Raw genomic sequence first — 14,110 nt, 5'->3', positions numbered from 1 at the left:
GAAAGCTAGATGGAAATGCTGAGGTTCTGGAGGACTCCAGGGTTTCTTTTGCTCATCGTTTCCCTGTTCTAGGAGGCCTGGAGAACACTTATCCATTCATAACAGAAACTATTTAAGATGCACGGGCCTGAAGGTCACTATAAGTTTCTATTGCTTTTCTGGTGTGACTGGTGTAGATCACGTCTTCTAGCAAACTTTAAGGGAGAAAGCTTTTGTTACAAGGAGAGATGGTAAGTTTGTGCACCCGACCTCTATTTGGAAGTATATTTTGTTGTGAAACCTTTCTTCTTCCAGAGGCTTGAGCCAACTGCTTTTGATCTGGGAGCTTACGGTGTGGGTAAGTGCAGCCATATGAGGCTGGATAGATGTCACCCTCAGGGATTCACACACGTAACTCTCCTTGACTTGAACTGGAGAAGGGCCAGAGTTTGTTCGCTTTCACTTTCTGTCACTGAGAAAAATGAATGCTGTTCTACAGAAGCTATAATTTCTTCCTTTCTTCCGAAGTAGATGATAACTAAAGAAGGCCTGAACTGAGTATAGATATTCTTATATTTACTTGAAATTAATGTAGCTCATAACTCTTATTTTAGCACCAATCTGGAACACTGCTGTGAACAGTTACAATGTCTGCCTCTTCCTTAACTTGGCATTCTGGCATTTATGCTCATTCTTGCACTGATAGTTGGGTGTTTAATGAAGCCAAATGTCTGAAAGGTGAGTAGGTAAAAGGTAGATACTTTCATACACAAACCTATTCCTTTTGTGTGCTCCATAATCTTCTTTTAGTTCTTAAATATGGTTTTATTCTTCTGATACTAAGGGCCTCGGCACTGATTTTTGTTCCGGTATGTGTGTCATGAGCAGAGTTATTAGCTGTGTTCCAGTTGCATGGTCCTTTGTTGCTGGATTGAAAAGATCTACTAACTTCAACCGTGTGTTTTTAGACTAGACACTTACAGAAAGCCTTTACTGTGTTCACAGAAGAGCAGATTTAATCTGGAAGTCATTGAGAGAAACCAATAAAAAACTTCCTTGATGTGATTTTTGGAGTTACTCTGTGGAACTGAATTGCATGTTTTCAGGTATTGGACATAAGGGCACTTGAAAGCATAAAGAAGGTTAAGTGTAGATGATAATGAAAATGTTATCGGTATTTATAGGTCGGTCAATAATGTCAGTATATTAAAGTGACATGAAATATCTCTTTGATTTCATGGACAGTGCCTTACTGTGTATAGTTTACTGTAATAACATGATCCTTGGTATACATTGACAATAAGTTTAACTTTATAAAAAGTTTGTTAGTAATCCAATTGCCCTGAAATGCCTTATGAAAAGTATGTTTATTACAGAACACATACAGTTGCTATCTGCCTAGTGTTATCTCTGTTATAGCGACCTAAGCTAAGAAAACACATTTGGAAAAAACATGTGCCAAGCAGAGATGGTTGGTTTTTTTTTTTTTTGTTAGACTTGCTGGAAACATTCATCAATAGTTGGAGATGTGGTCTTTCAACTAGATTTCTTTCACCCAGATTATATGCAAATTGCAAGATTCTTCAAGCATAAAGTCATATGCCAGGAGTATGATATTAGCATTTCTTTTAATAAGAATAACTTTGGAATAAGTACCTTGTTTGGTGAATTGCCTTCCTTGTCATTCATGACTGTGTAACATCTTTGTAGAACTGCAGTAACTGGAAGGAAGGAAAATACTGAAAAGTGTTTCTGTAATTGGAGCTGGGTTTGGCAGAGTGTTCTGCCTTTCTGGAAAAGAAATGCTGATTTTGGTTCCTTACTTTGCCATCCCCTTTTTGTGCTGTTGTGTACTGGAATAAAAGAATAAAGGTGAGCACTAGATGAGCTGTGAATTCCCTTTGGACCAGACTTTGGGAGTCTCTGCTCTGACACACATTTTGGTGTTACTTTTTCCTGGGGGACTTTATTCACAAAATCTCAGAACATATTCTTCCAATAAGATTTCACATAGTTTGATAACTGTTTGGATAAATTTCATACCATCTTATCAAAGTAGGCACAATAGTTCTTTCTTGAGGAACTGAGCTTAAATGAAATGCTCATTTATGTTGGTGGGATAATAATTAAGACTACAGATCCAAATCAGTGGTTTGTTATTCTGTTGCAGGAGTAGGCTGAATCAAAGCCTCTGTCAACAATTAGAGCTGAAATACTGAATTAACATACCAAATAGTAGCATGTCAGGAGTATAGTCTTCTACTCGGGACAGTGTTGAGATGTAACTTGCTTATAGCAGCTCTGGAAACATTGTGAAACTTGGACAAACACAGTGCATCCTCGGACTGCAGGGATGTTGCTGCTCTCTGAGCGCTGCACACTCTGAGTGCGTTCCTGGCTGATGGAAATCTGCCCAGTATTGAGGGAGCTTGGTGGTACGGGAGACAGTCACAGCTGCTCTATTAGGATGACTTATCGCTTTCTTGTGGGGCAAGATACAGCCTGTGTTCTCTTTTGCACCCGCGAAACTGGTATAATATTAATTAGATTGTCATCAGGTTTCATTAGTGAAGCCCCATAAAACAAAAAAGGAGTGGCTCTATAGTGATGCTAAAACTTGGTATGTTGTTTATATTAAGTGGGTAAGCAGAGGTCAGTAGCCGTGAAGACACTGCTTTTCCAGAAACATGAAATATTTAGGTAAAATCTGAACAGAAATGTGATTACTGCCTGCTAAAATGGTGACCTCTTCCCTTCTAAATAGGTTTGATTCTCTTCTTGAGGACACCCCTGCACCTTCACCTAGATTCCTCCCTGGGCAGCTGCGGTGAATGGATCTGACCACCGAGGGAATCTGGCCCACTGAATTCCTTTTCTTTCTGTGCAGTTGAATGAAAAGTGTGTGTCTTTTGAAGAACCGTGACTGAAAGAAATATTGATGACTGCCAGGGCATCTACAGAAAAGGATAAGAAAATTACTCTCCTACAACAGGGAAGACAAAGTGGCTTTGTTAACTCTTTCTTGTAGGTTGTATATATTAATAGTAACAACTAAAGTTTTGTATTTTTTCAGAGAAACACACAAGGCTTTGAATTGTATTGTTTTAATTGCAGCTAACTGAATGAATTAAGTGGAAAATCGCACACAGTACTTTGATTGTCTAACTCTCTGTATGTGAGGCTTTGGGAACAGTTTGTTATTATAAAAGAACAGCACTAACAAGAAATCAGCCAACATATAATTGCTAGGCTGAGGGGCAGTTTGGGGAAAGCTGATATTTATTTATAAATTATTAAATAAAAGCATATAATATGTGGATCATCTCTCACTGCCTCCACACTTCATACATTACTCATTTTCCTAAATTTCATGTTCTCCAGGACATTGCTTCTTATAACCAGTGCAGGCATCAAAACCACCCACATCCAGGAAAGGAGATGCCTGTGCATTTGTTACAATGGCAGTTTTGGTTATGGGACTCATCTAAGAACGTGAGCCTTCAGTTCAAGGAAAGGACTCTTGACCAGAATTTTAAAGGTTGTTTTATGTGCCTGAAATACACATGAGCACCTAGGACTCTGTTCAGGTAGCTTAAACTCTGGCCAGTATTTCCTACTGACTAGGTACCTTTGGAGATTTACAGCCAGCCAATACCCTAAATAGAAGGACTTAAGAGCAATTTAGGCATTAAATTTAGCAGGGTTCTCAAAAAACATTGGCTATATAATTCCCATCAGTTTTGCTAAGAATGAGGTAACTTCTGATTGTCCCATATGGTTCTCTCTGCACGCTTAGTGCCTTACTACAGCTACTTTGCAGGACACGGAGAGGAGGTAGATGGTGGTTGGACTCACCAAGAAGGTGGAATGGTACTTCATCCTCAATGTTTTTGTCTACCAAATATCTATTCCAGCTCTCCTGGGGGATGGAGCTGCCATTCTTTCCTTCAGCATGGATTTGTGGGCTTTTTTCTAGGAGAGCAGAGGTAACTATTATCGTTGGCCCAGCTCTTCATAGCTGTACACCGTGTCCTCTCATTTCCAGGCAAGAGCCAATAAACTGAAATTATTAGGGATTAGCCCTCTGAGGCTTTCTAGCTGTGTGGGAAGAGCATTCTCCCCTCCACCTTTCCCTTGGCAGCTGAGGAGATGATTTCTGGGGCCACGCACAGCCCAAGTTCCTTGCCTTGCTGCCCTTCTTGAGGGGCAGCAGTAGGTGCTGGTGGATGTGGCACTTGCAGTCAGGTACATAGGGCAACCAATAATAGTCTCTATTTCAGAGGACCCAGTTGCTAACCAGGTGCACTGACACATAAGCAGTTCCTCACGTGCCCATGTAACAAGGGGGTGGGTAACCTGCTGGCCTCACAAATGAGATATGTGTCCTACAGACTGAGAGGCCCTTGGCATTCTGCAGCAGAGGGTCTGGGGATGGAAAGGTGTGCCATCGCCTGGGTAGCTGGCACTGCTGGACACATCTTTGGACCTACTGTGCTGCTATATACAAATGATGTTCCTGCTGTACAAACAAATCACACTATTAAACCACTTAAATGGTGTTTATGCAACTTTAAAATGGTGGAGGCTTAATTTTCGACTTCATCTGCAGGCTTGTTAAAACTTATTGTCCACACTGAAGTGATGTGAAGATTACATCACTAATACCGGCTACCAACCTAGCTGATGTGAGACTATGTTGCGCAGAAGGTGCTTGAGAGGTGGAACTGGGCAGAGTTTAGCTTTGCACAGCTCTTGCCAAGAGTTGCTTGGTATCTGTCGCTGTTTTTTGAAGTCCAAAAATATTTTCCCCCAAATAACCTATTTTTCTACAAGAGAACACAGCTGCATTTATGAAAGGTCTTGGTTTTTGCAGTAAATCTGGTTTGTATAGTTTCCTCTCTATATGTATGTTGCCTGCATAATTACCAACAGTCATAATGAAAAACACAGTTTTGTTACATGAGCTTTCAACAGTGGTTTTCAGTAATTTAGAAAACATTGGAGCTACTTCCAACAAAGGAAAAAATCAAAACAAAGCAGCTTTGAAAATGTTGATATACTCGGGGAAATAAATCTTCATTTTTAATTCTGTTCTATTATTCTCTGATACTAAACCCCATATAAAGCACTATTGATTTCAACCAGCTCAACAGGAGATAGCGTACGGCTTCCACCCCGCTCTCCCCTGTGTTGGGGGGCTAAATCTCGGCTGTGCTCCCGTGCAGCCTTTGGCTGGGTTTTATGGGACAGCCTCTATCAACGCTTGCGTGCACTGCAAAAGCTGTCCTCACTGCGAGAAGTAACTCACCTTCACCGCACCTCTTTTTCCAGCAGGACGTGGGAAGGTTGCTGGATTAAATTCTCCTTGATCACAAAACTTGTTGTATTGGAGGCACTCAAAATATACAGCCTTTCAAACTCTTGTGAGTTCACAGCATTTAAAGATAAGAGCACAGTATTGCCAAGAAATGTGTCTTGTTGAGGCCCACAATTAACTTTATCAAAAGCAGGAATCTTATTTTTGCCTGCTGCAGATAGAGGGTGAATCTCAAAGCAGCCTAAAGTTAAAGATAGACATAGTGTCTGGTTCAGATCATGATATGAAGAAAGATTCAGGTTAATTAGTATTTATTCTTAGTTTATAGCTTTTCCTTTTGGCTTGAGCTAACAGGTAGGAATTGGAGCCCCACAAAGTTGCTTCTCCTGGGACAAGAGATGAATGAGAGAGACAGCCTCCGTGGTGAAAAGGTATTTACGGATGGGACTGTCACTAAGGGAGACTGGCCATTGCCCTGTGCTCCGTCAGCCTGCAGGGAGGATGCTCTGAGGGGCAGCTCAGTGCCGGCATGGAGGACTGGGTGTAGGCACGGACCAAGGCATCCCAGGGGACCGTGGAGAAGGGGAGGTGTCCCGGGTGCCTCCTCAACCCAGTGCTCTCGCACCTCCGTGCCCACATGACCCCTGTCCGCTGCCTGTTGCCCTTTCTGGGTGTTTTTGGCTGCAGGGAGTGGTTGCGCAAGGGTGAGCTGGCTGCCAGCCTGCGGAGAAGGTGGCTTTCCAGAGCCCCTGCAAGGCTTTCAATTCCCCTTTCTTGCCACTGTTTTCTGAACACCACGTGGGCTCTACCAGCAACACCACCACAGCTTGAGTGTAGCCATTTATCTTAAATGGAGCTGGTTTTCTCCTGAGGTCTCCCCACTGCTCCTGCAGCTGGGAGGGGCCTACCCGCTGGAGACCAGACCTTCACGTTTTTGCAGCTCCCATTTTTTATACATTTTTTTCTCCCTGTCGGTGTTCAGTTGGTTGAGACGTTCCTAGCAGGACCTCCTGTGTATTTGGGCAGAGTACCCCTTTTCCAGTAACTGCACAGAACGTTTTATTCCCTCAGGCACTTGCAGAGAAGTTAATTTCTACTTTGGGGGGAATTTTCTGGCTTCGCAGAAGCCCGGTTCCAGTGGCCTGGGGAAGGGCAGCCCCACAGTGGGCAGGCTCTGGGTCTCCTGCCCCACAGACATAGGGCACTGCCTCTCCAGCTCTGTGACTTGATTGGCTGGGTCCTCCCAGCAGGCGGGGCTGTTGGTATAAAAGGGCTGTGGGCGTGGCACTCCCATCCTGAGGGGCTGAGGAGATGGCTGCTGGGCTGTGGCTGTCTCTGGGCTGCCGTCACGGAGCACAGCATGGACGTGGCCAGGCAGCCTTTGCCTTGTGGGCATGGCTGCAGAGGCACAGCTGGAGGCCAGGCAGTGTATGTAGATTTATGACTCTCCCCTGCCCTCCTTTCTGGAAATGTTTGCTTTAAATTCTCAACGAGATCTCAATTCAATTCTCTTAATGTGCTTTTGGCTGTCCTCCTTCCCCGTCTGCCCTCTGGAGGAGCTGAGGAGGCGCTGGCCCCTCCTAGCTGCCTCAGGCAGGCTGCCGAGATGAGGCTGAGCTTGTGGTCCTTACCAATGCTTCTGTTTGCAGGGACCTTGCTGAACAGCTGTTGGGTTGAATAGAGATAAAACAGCATGAACTGTGTTTTTGAATGCAAGTTCACTTGCAGAAGGGTGGGAAAAGGACTCCCAAACTTGCACATAAGCAAAATAGGTGGTAATTCTGCCTTGGAAACACCATGGTAGTCTCTGGAGAGACTACTGAGCAGCGAGCTCCAGCCTTGGAGCGTGGTGCTGGGCCTTGCAAAACTCTGGTATCACTAGCTCCTCAGTGGTCTGCAGCAGCCAAGCAGGAGCCTTGGTGGACAAGACATGTTGCTTTTAGCACAAGAAAATCCTAAGCTTAAAACAAACTATGTATAATAAATGCTAAGAGCACCCATTTCAGGGCTTCTTATGCCATCATAAAGAAACTACTAAAAAAACCCAAAAGCAGGAATATGCTTTGTTGCTCACTTAATTGTGGAAGTTTTATTATGTCCTGCTGTGCTGGTGATAAAGGCCTGTTACCAAGGCTAAATCCAAATTAGATCAGGTGGTTTTCATGTCATTGTAGTCTTGAGCATCAGCTGTTTTAGCAGTGCAACAAAACATTTGGGACAAGCAGCCCAGTTACTTGAGAATTTGCCCATGTAGATGCGTAGACCTTCTATTGATTTGGCCACCACTTACTGTCAGCATGGCATCCTTATACTGCTCTTATGTATGCAAAGGTGTGGACAAATGGGCTTGGAGATTATTAAGCTGATTTAAAACTGGCTTTGTTTCCCCTTTTCCTGCTCCCTTCCCCTGGTCTTTAATTAAATGACCAAAATGTGTGTTCAATAAATATGTACAAATCACCTCTGTGTTTTGTTTGCTCCCAGAAAGAAGAGAACAGCACTCCTACCTGTCACCTCTGTGATGGAAATGTGAGGACAGCTATGAATCCACAGCGATCTCCAAGCTGTATGGTAGCTACAGGTAAGCTCAGAAATTAAGCTGTTACTATGGAAAGCACAAAGCTTGGAAGCAGTTTGTTCTTGCTCCTTGTGTTGACTACTTGAAAGTAAATTCAGTTTTATGCTGTGCTCAGATACAGTCTTTTCCACCTTTCCTCTAGGTGTTCTGCAGGTTCACTGGACAGAACTGAGTTTGTGTTTAGGAGATGTGATGAGGCTGGATGGGCAGGTGTGGTAGATGGGATTAGGTTGATCTGCCACCCTGGAAAGCATTGGAGCTGGATGACAGTTGTGAGACGCTAGAATCGAAAGAAGTTTTTAGTGTGTCTTGTCTTCCCTTTCCCTTTCTCTTGTGCTCTTGGGCAGGTGGGACTTGAAGTCTAGGACCTCAAGTCTAGGGGCTTGGATTATTAATTCCTGCTCTTTGTTGTTCCAAAGTGATGGTGGTCCTCCTCCAGCCTTTGTGCTGAGTCTGAAAGCTCTGAGTGAGCACAAACCTGTTCCAGGGCTGAACATGGACATAGCTGTCAGTATTACAGTCTTGTTATTATAGCTGGTTTTCAGAGTGAGCCTTTCTTTTTATATGAAATGTATACTTACATGCTTCTCTGAGCTGTTGTCTCAGGCATTTTACAGATTCAGGAAGACTATATTGAATGTTGGTAAGTACATACTAAAGAGGATGTGGTTGAGTTCACATTTTGAAATAGCTCTTCCACCACAAGGATTAGTATCTACTGCCTTCCTTTTAACTGATGGCTTCTATTCTGTGGTATAAATTTGTGGCAGTGTCTCTGGAATATATTTGTAAATATATTTGCTGTAATGTATTTGCCAAAGTTATGTATTGAATAATTCCTCTGTTTCCAGCACGTCTGAAATGACCGCATACAGAATGTAATTAAAAGTGAACATGCTATGGTAATTGCATGTTTCTATCAGCTTTTTAACACCCTACTAGGAAATACTTTTTCCTGTTTTATTACATCTTCTATTTAAATTAATGTCATTGACATGAGGAAAATAAGCATATGTACTGAAGGGGACTGGCTAAAACTATTCATTTGTGTTCTATTATGAAGCATTTTCACACTAGAGGCCATTACAAAAACCAAGCAATCCAATAGCATGGGAAACCCGTGGTTTTCAAGTATTTGGTGTGTGTGTAAGGGAAAAGGTTATAGAAGAGGCTTGTGGGAAATAAATGAGGGGGAAAAGGAGATTGACTTTTTTGCATGGTTTATTGACTGGTTGACAAGTCAGACCATATGTATTTCTCTGTCTTGCCATGGCTGGCCAGGATCAAGCAAAGGATGTCTTGGATTCCCAAACATGACGAGTTTCCACTTCGTGATTATCATATACTCAGCTCTGTAGAGCGCTAAGTCTTTGGTTTAGTTTCCCATACAGAGAAATGGAACACAACTGAAGCAGAGATTTACACTATGGCACGTTTCAGAAAGTCCATGAGCTTTCAGCAATACTCTATACAAACACAGCACAAGTGCCAAAGTACATGTATTTCTTGAGGTAACACTTCACAATGTTATGTTAATTTCTGAACTTGTATAATTACTAAGAGAGTAAAAAGTACTTGGAAGGAACATCTTTTTCTGAAAGGTTTTCTGCTGCTGGTTTTGGTTGAATCTACCTTACTGTACAGGCATGTTTTTGTCATGCACTCTGCGTAAGGAGAGCACTCCCTAATAAAAAATTAGCAGAGCACAAGAGGATATCATGCTATCCTGGTGCTCATGTTGCCAGCTGCCCACCAGACAGTGTCTCCAAAGTGGATGGCTTTGTCCAAGAGTGAGAAATTTATTTGTGGACCTGGCAAATTCCTTGTATGGGGGGGTATGTTTGAAATGACATCTTCTTGGAAGAGCTCTCAAGCAGTATGTGCAGAGTATCCACGGCTGTCCTTTCCCTCTTCCTTTAGTTTGAGCTTTCTGCCATCTTGGTGGGAGGTCTCCTTTTTATGTGTATTTCTTAATAATTAGGAACTGAATGTAACTTTTATCTGTTTATGGGTTCTGCAGCATTCATAAGATGACCCTTTCCCAGTGCACTGAATGCTTTCCTATTCTACATGAATGATGCACACAGTGTTGGGCTGTATATATTGTTTTTCACCAGAAATGAGTTTTATTTCAGGAAAGTGGCTAATTGTAGAGAAAATTTGCAGATTAATGCAACTTAGGCAGATACGTGATGGAACAGTAGAATAAGCATGTGCGTTGAAATGTTTCACTTTCTTTCTATAACCCTCCTTTTATATTTGACTGCTAAAATTCAGGCTGTCAGCATTGATACCCTGTTTCCTTGTTGGCCCTTCAGATTCCAAGTGTGTTTGGCAAACTGCTGAGCTGAGTGTGTTTAGGAGGGTGAACACGGTGCTGGCGTCATTGCAATCTGAGATAAAATGAAAATCACTTTTGGACCAGTATGCTCAGTGTTTCTAGGAGGCTCTTGTAGTATAAGGAGTGGGCAGATGCTGTAGTGGGCATGTAGCCTAAGTAATGCTCTATGGGTCTTCAGATGGGTGAGACTACCATAGTGTGTGGGTTATTGCTACAAGCAGCAGTCCCCTTCAGTGCTGTGGGCCCTGCTTTGTTTGGAAGGAGGTAGAAGAGACGAGACGGAGCATCTGCCATTCACACCCAGGCTTTCCTGTCTTCAGGGAACCAGCAGAGCAGCCCATTGCACTCTGGCATTGCCAGTACGTCATCCTAGAGAAGAAGGTGGGTGTCTCATTTGAAACACACTGCTTTCTCTTTTCAAAGAACTCTCTCCAAGCCTCCCGGACCGTATGCTTCTGTCCTCACCAAGGAACTGCGGAAATACCCAACCATGCAATCTCCCTTTGCCTCTCCGTATTCTTGGGAGAATGACGGACAAACAATTCCAGTAAAGCTGCTTATGTGCTTAGGTAATCAGGCTCTATCTGTCACAGATGTCCAGACATCTCTGTGAGACCAGAGAGCCAAATGCAGACTCCAGTACTCCTGGGGCTCCTGTGTTTCTCCCTATGGACCTTTCAGCCTGTTAAATTCATCCCTGGAAGAGCCCTGCTTTTCCACATGGAGGTTGTGGTGTGCAGAATGGAAAACTTACTTTATTTAAGTGTTAAAATAGTCATTCCATAGACTTTCATAGAGCTGTGACTCCCTCTCCCCAAGTCAAGTCACTTCTCCCAATTCTTCTCTCTCTCTCTCCCAATGCAGAACCATTTGCTTCAGTAGATCCTTGACTGCATTGTCTGTTGCGTGGCCCCTGATTTTTTCTTTATGCTACTCACTAACAGTTAGAGAAGTGATAACTTAGAGAGAAAACATTAAAGCAACCAAAGAGCAACTGAGGCTATAGAGCACACTGAAGGAGCATTGCCACTGCTGTCCTGGGTCCCTGGATGGGATGTCCTAAAAGCTGCAGCTGCTTTCCCATCTTACCTTAACTCTCTGAACAAGGGTGGAGAGGAAGCAAGAAGAGAAAGACGTTTCCGCAGCGATTGCAACACGCTGTGATATGCAGATTCCCTCTCCCTGCCCTGTGACAAGCATGGTGTAGGCCACAAAGTGCTGCAATCCTTATCGGGGCTTTCTGGGCCACTTTTAAAAGGAATTCCATTTTTGCTGTCACGTCTTCCTCTCTCGCTGAAGGGGGGACTGACTAATTAGCAACAGTTCAGTGGCAGATGCTATTGTGAAAATGGTTTGATGGTGATCTAACTGGGAATAAAATCCTCTTAAAGGTCCGGGCAGACATTTTCTAACCTCTCTGTGATACAGGCTATGTTGGCTGATGCATGAAACCAGCCCACGCAGTCCTGAAAGGATGAACCCTGTTGCTTGCAAATGGCTGCTCCTCTCCCAAGATGATACCTTATAGTTGTGGCCTGCACTAGTACTTACTGGTATATTAAAAACAACAATGACATTGACTGTTTCATATACCTAGTAACATTTTCTAATAAGAGAATAAAATGCCAGGGTTGATGGTAGTTACCTGTTTCACTCCTCTGAACACAGTTAGCATGCAATCAACATTGGTTGTTTTCTTCTCAGTCTGAAATCACATTAACATTAGTCATGTAAAAGGCTATACTGTTTTGAAATAAATATTTATCAACATATCCTATTGTGGTTTGTTTTTAGTCTGCTGATGTGTTTGACTAGTATCTCATATGACCATGACATTTGTAAACAGAGCAGAGAGAGTGTGTCACTGCCCTTTAGGTTGGTATTTTCCTGGTAATTGTTATTAGATCGTGATATTCACATGTCAGACCCTAAACTCTGATTGTAACAGTGCAGACAGGAGAGCTATAACTTGAGTTCTTGTGGTTACCAGCTTTTCCAGTTGCTTTTAGTTTGGTTTGCAGAGGAATGATTCAGGTGCATAAATGTAGAAGACTAGTGCTGTTTGAGGTGCCCACGCATGTGGTGCCTGAACTCCAGCTATTGCTGCAGAGGAGCAGTGGCCTCCCAAGTGTCCTGTGCCACGGCCTGAGCCCTGTGCTGGCACTGCAGATGCCCAGAGGTGGCTAAATTGTGTTGGACAAATTGTGTAGGCAACTGACCCTCATCCTAGTTTTCTGCCAGCTGTTTCCATGGGTGTCACTAGGGAGACACCTTCAGCACACAGCCATCTGCTGACACCTTGCGAGGAGATCCTCATGCCTCCCACTCAGCAGGCACAGGCTCAATCCTCTTAGCTACTCCCTAGCTACTGCATCACTCACTGCAAGCTTGGCGATTTGGGCAGCCTACAGAGAGAGATGTACATACTTTTTCCCCCTGATACTATTTGGGAAAATTTCCTCACATGTATGAGAAAATACAGTGGTCTTGCCAGCAGAAGATAGGGAAAAGCCTGAAAACTTTCAGTTAAAACTGCCGTGCTTTAAGGTGTAATGAATTTGGCTTCTTATACATAATCGAAATTTATATGTGTAAGTCAACCATATCCATTAGTTCGAGGCTCATAGAGCTATCGTGCCGAAGATCAGTGAGTAGTTCAGAGGAGTGTGGGCTGCAGCTTGGCTAGCAGTGGTGGGCTGTGGGAGGTCGCTGTGAGACCCAAGAAAGCCACTTGGTCTCTTACGTCTCTCCTTGTTTCTGATGATGAACTGTAGAGAGAGAAAGTGTCTCTCACATTTATTGTGGTACTTTCTCAGTGCTGAACTGGTTTTCTCCATGGTAATTTCTGCAGCTGTCACAAGAGTGCAATGAGCTTTGAGATTGTGGGGATCTGTCCTTCTCTATCTGAGGTGATGTTTGGGAGTTAGCTGGCAGATTTCATGCCCAGACAAGAGTCTGAGGCCACCAGTAGGGACAACATTCGTGTGGTCATCACACAGCATTGGACATGGTGTGAAATTCTGGCAGGCCTGTCTGAAGGACACAGGTCTGATGATGCAGCATGGGCAGCTCTTAGGTACTTCTCACCAGTTGTGCCCTCGGTGGGGCATGTCCTACGTACAGGACCGCTGCCTCCCACTTGTGCCACTGCTCACAGGTGCTATTGCTGACATGTCCTTCCAGGCTGCAGAGGGGTATAAAACTGAGGGCCTGCCCCCATGCATGGCCTCGCTGCCCAGGAAACCAGTTTAACTGACTGTGGACAGTATTTTCAAAATAAATTAAGGGATCTGTCCCCACTCATCACTACTTCCATCCCACCACAGATTGCTGCACACCTTCTCAGCTTGTGTGAGCACTCACAGGGGTCATTCAGGCTGCACTATGTCAGAGTGAGTGCTTTCTGTGCCTTTCCTAGCCTGGCTGATTTTGGCAAAAGCCTACCCAACCACTGCTGCAGGGAGGTTTAAGTTCCTAAATCCCTTTGGCTGCTTCAAAAAATCATAAGCTGCAGAAGTAGAAAACCTGGTGGATGGAACTACCAGTTATGCAGTTAAGAATGAATGAAAAAAACAAAGAAATGTAGGAAATAGAGAGTCAATCAGCTTGTTGCCTAGCAGAGGAGTATTTCTGGGATGCCAGAGTTCCTGATGCCTTAAGAAATGCTGTAATGACAGGCCAGCAAGGCAAGAGAGAGCCAGAGGGCCTCATCACTGTGTCACATTGACGGCATGGTTCAGACCTCAGCTGGGGTGAGTGGGTGATGTCTGTTGCCTTTGCTTGTCAAACTCCCAGTCACCAAATAGCGAGGTGATGGTTAAAACCCTTAAAAATATTTTACAGGGCACGCATTTACCCATGTTCATTGTATTTTTTTAAAGCAGCTGTGCTCAAG

General features: G+C 43.7%; 1 long non-coding RNA gene across 1 annotated transcript in view; it reads left to right on the top strand.

Moving 5' to 3' along the window:
* LOC127017963 (uncharacterized) overlaps positions 1-3,282 on the top strand; it is a 61,556-nt gene extending 58,274 nt beyond the window's left edge. The window contains exon 5 of the long non-coding RNA XR_007766664.1: positions 2,744-3,282. This is a non-coding gene — a long non-coding RNA (uncharacterized LOC127017963). The remainder of the gene's footprint in view (positions 1-2,743) is intronic.
* The last annotated feature ends 10,828 nt before the right edge of the window (positions 3,283-14,110 follow it).

This window comes from Gymnogyps californianus, chromosome 6 (assembly GCF_018139145.2).
Source record: "Gymnogyps californianus isolate 813 chromosome 6, ASM1813914v2, whole genome shotgun sequence".
Taxonomy (NCBI): domain Eukaryota; kingdom Metazoa; phylum Chordata; class Aves; order Accipitriformes; family Cathartidae; genus Gymnogyps; species Gymnogyps californianus.
This window is presented reverse-complemented; position numbering and strand designations above follow the sequence as displayed.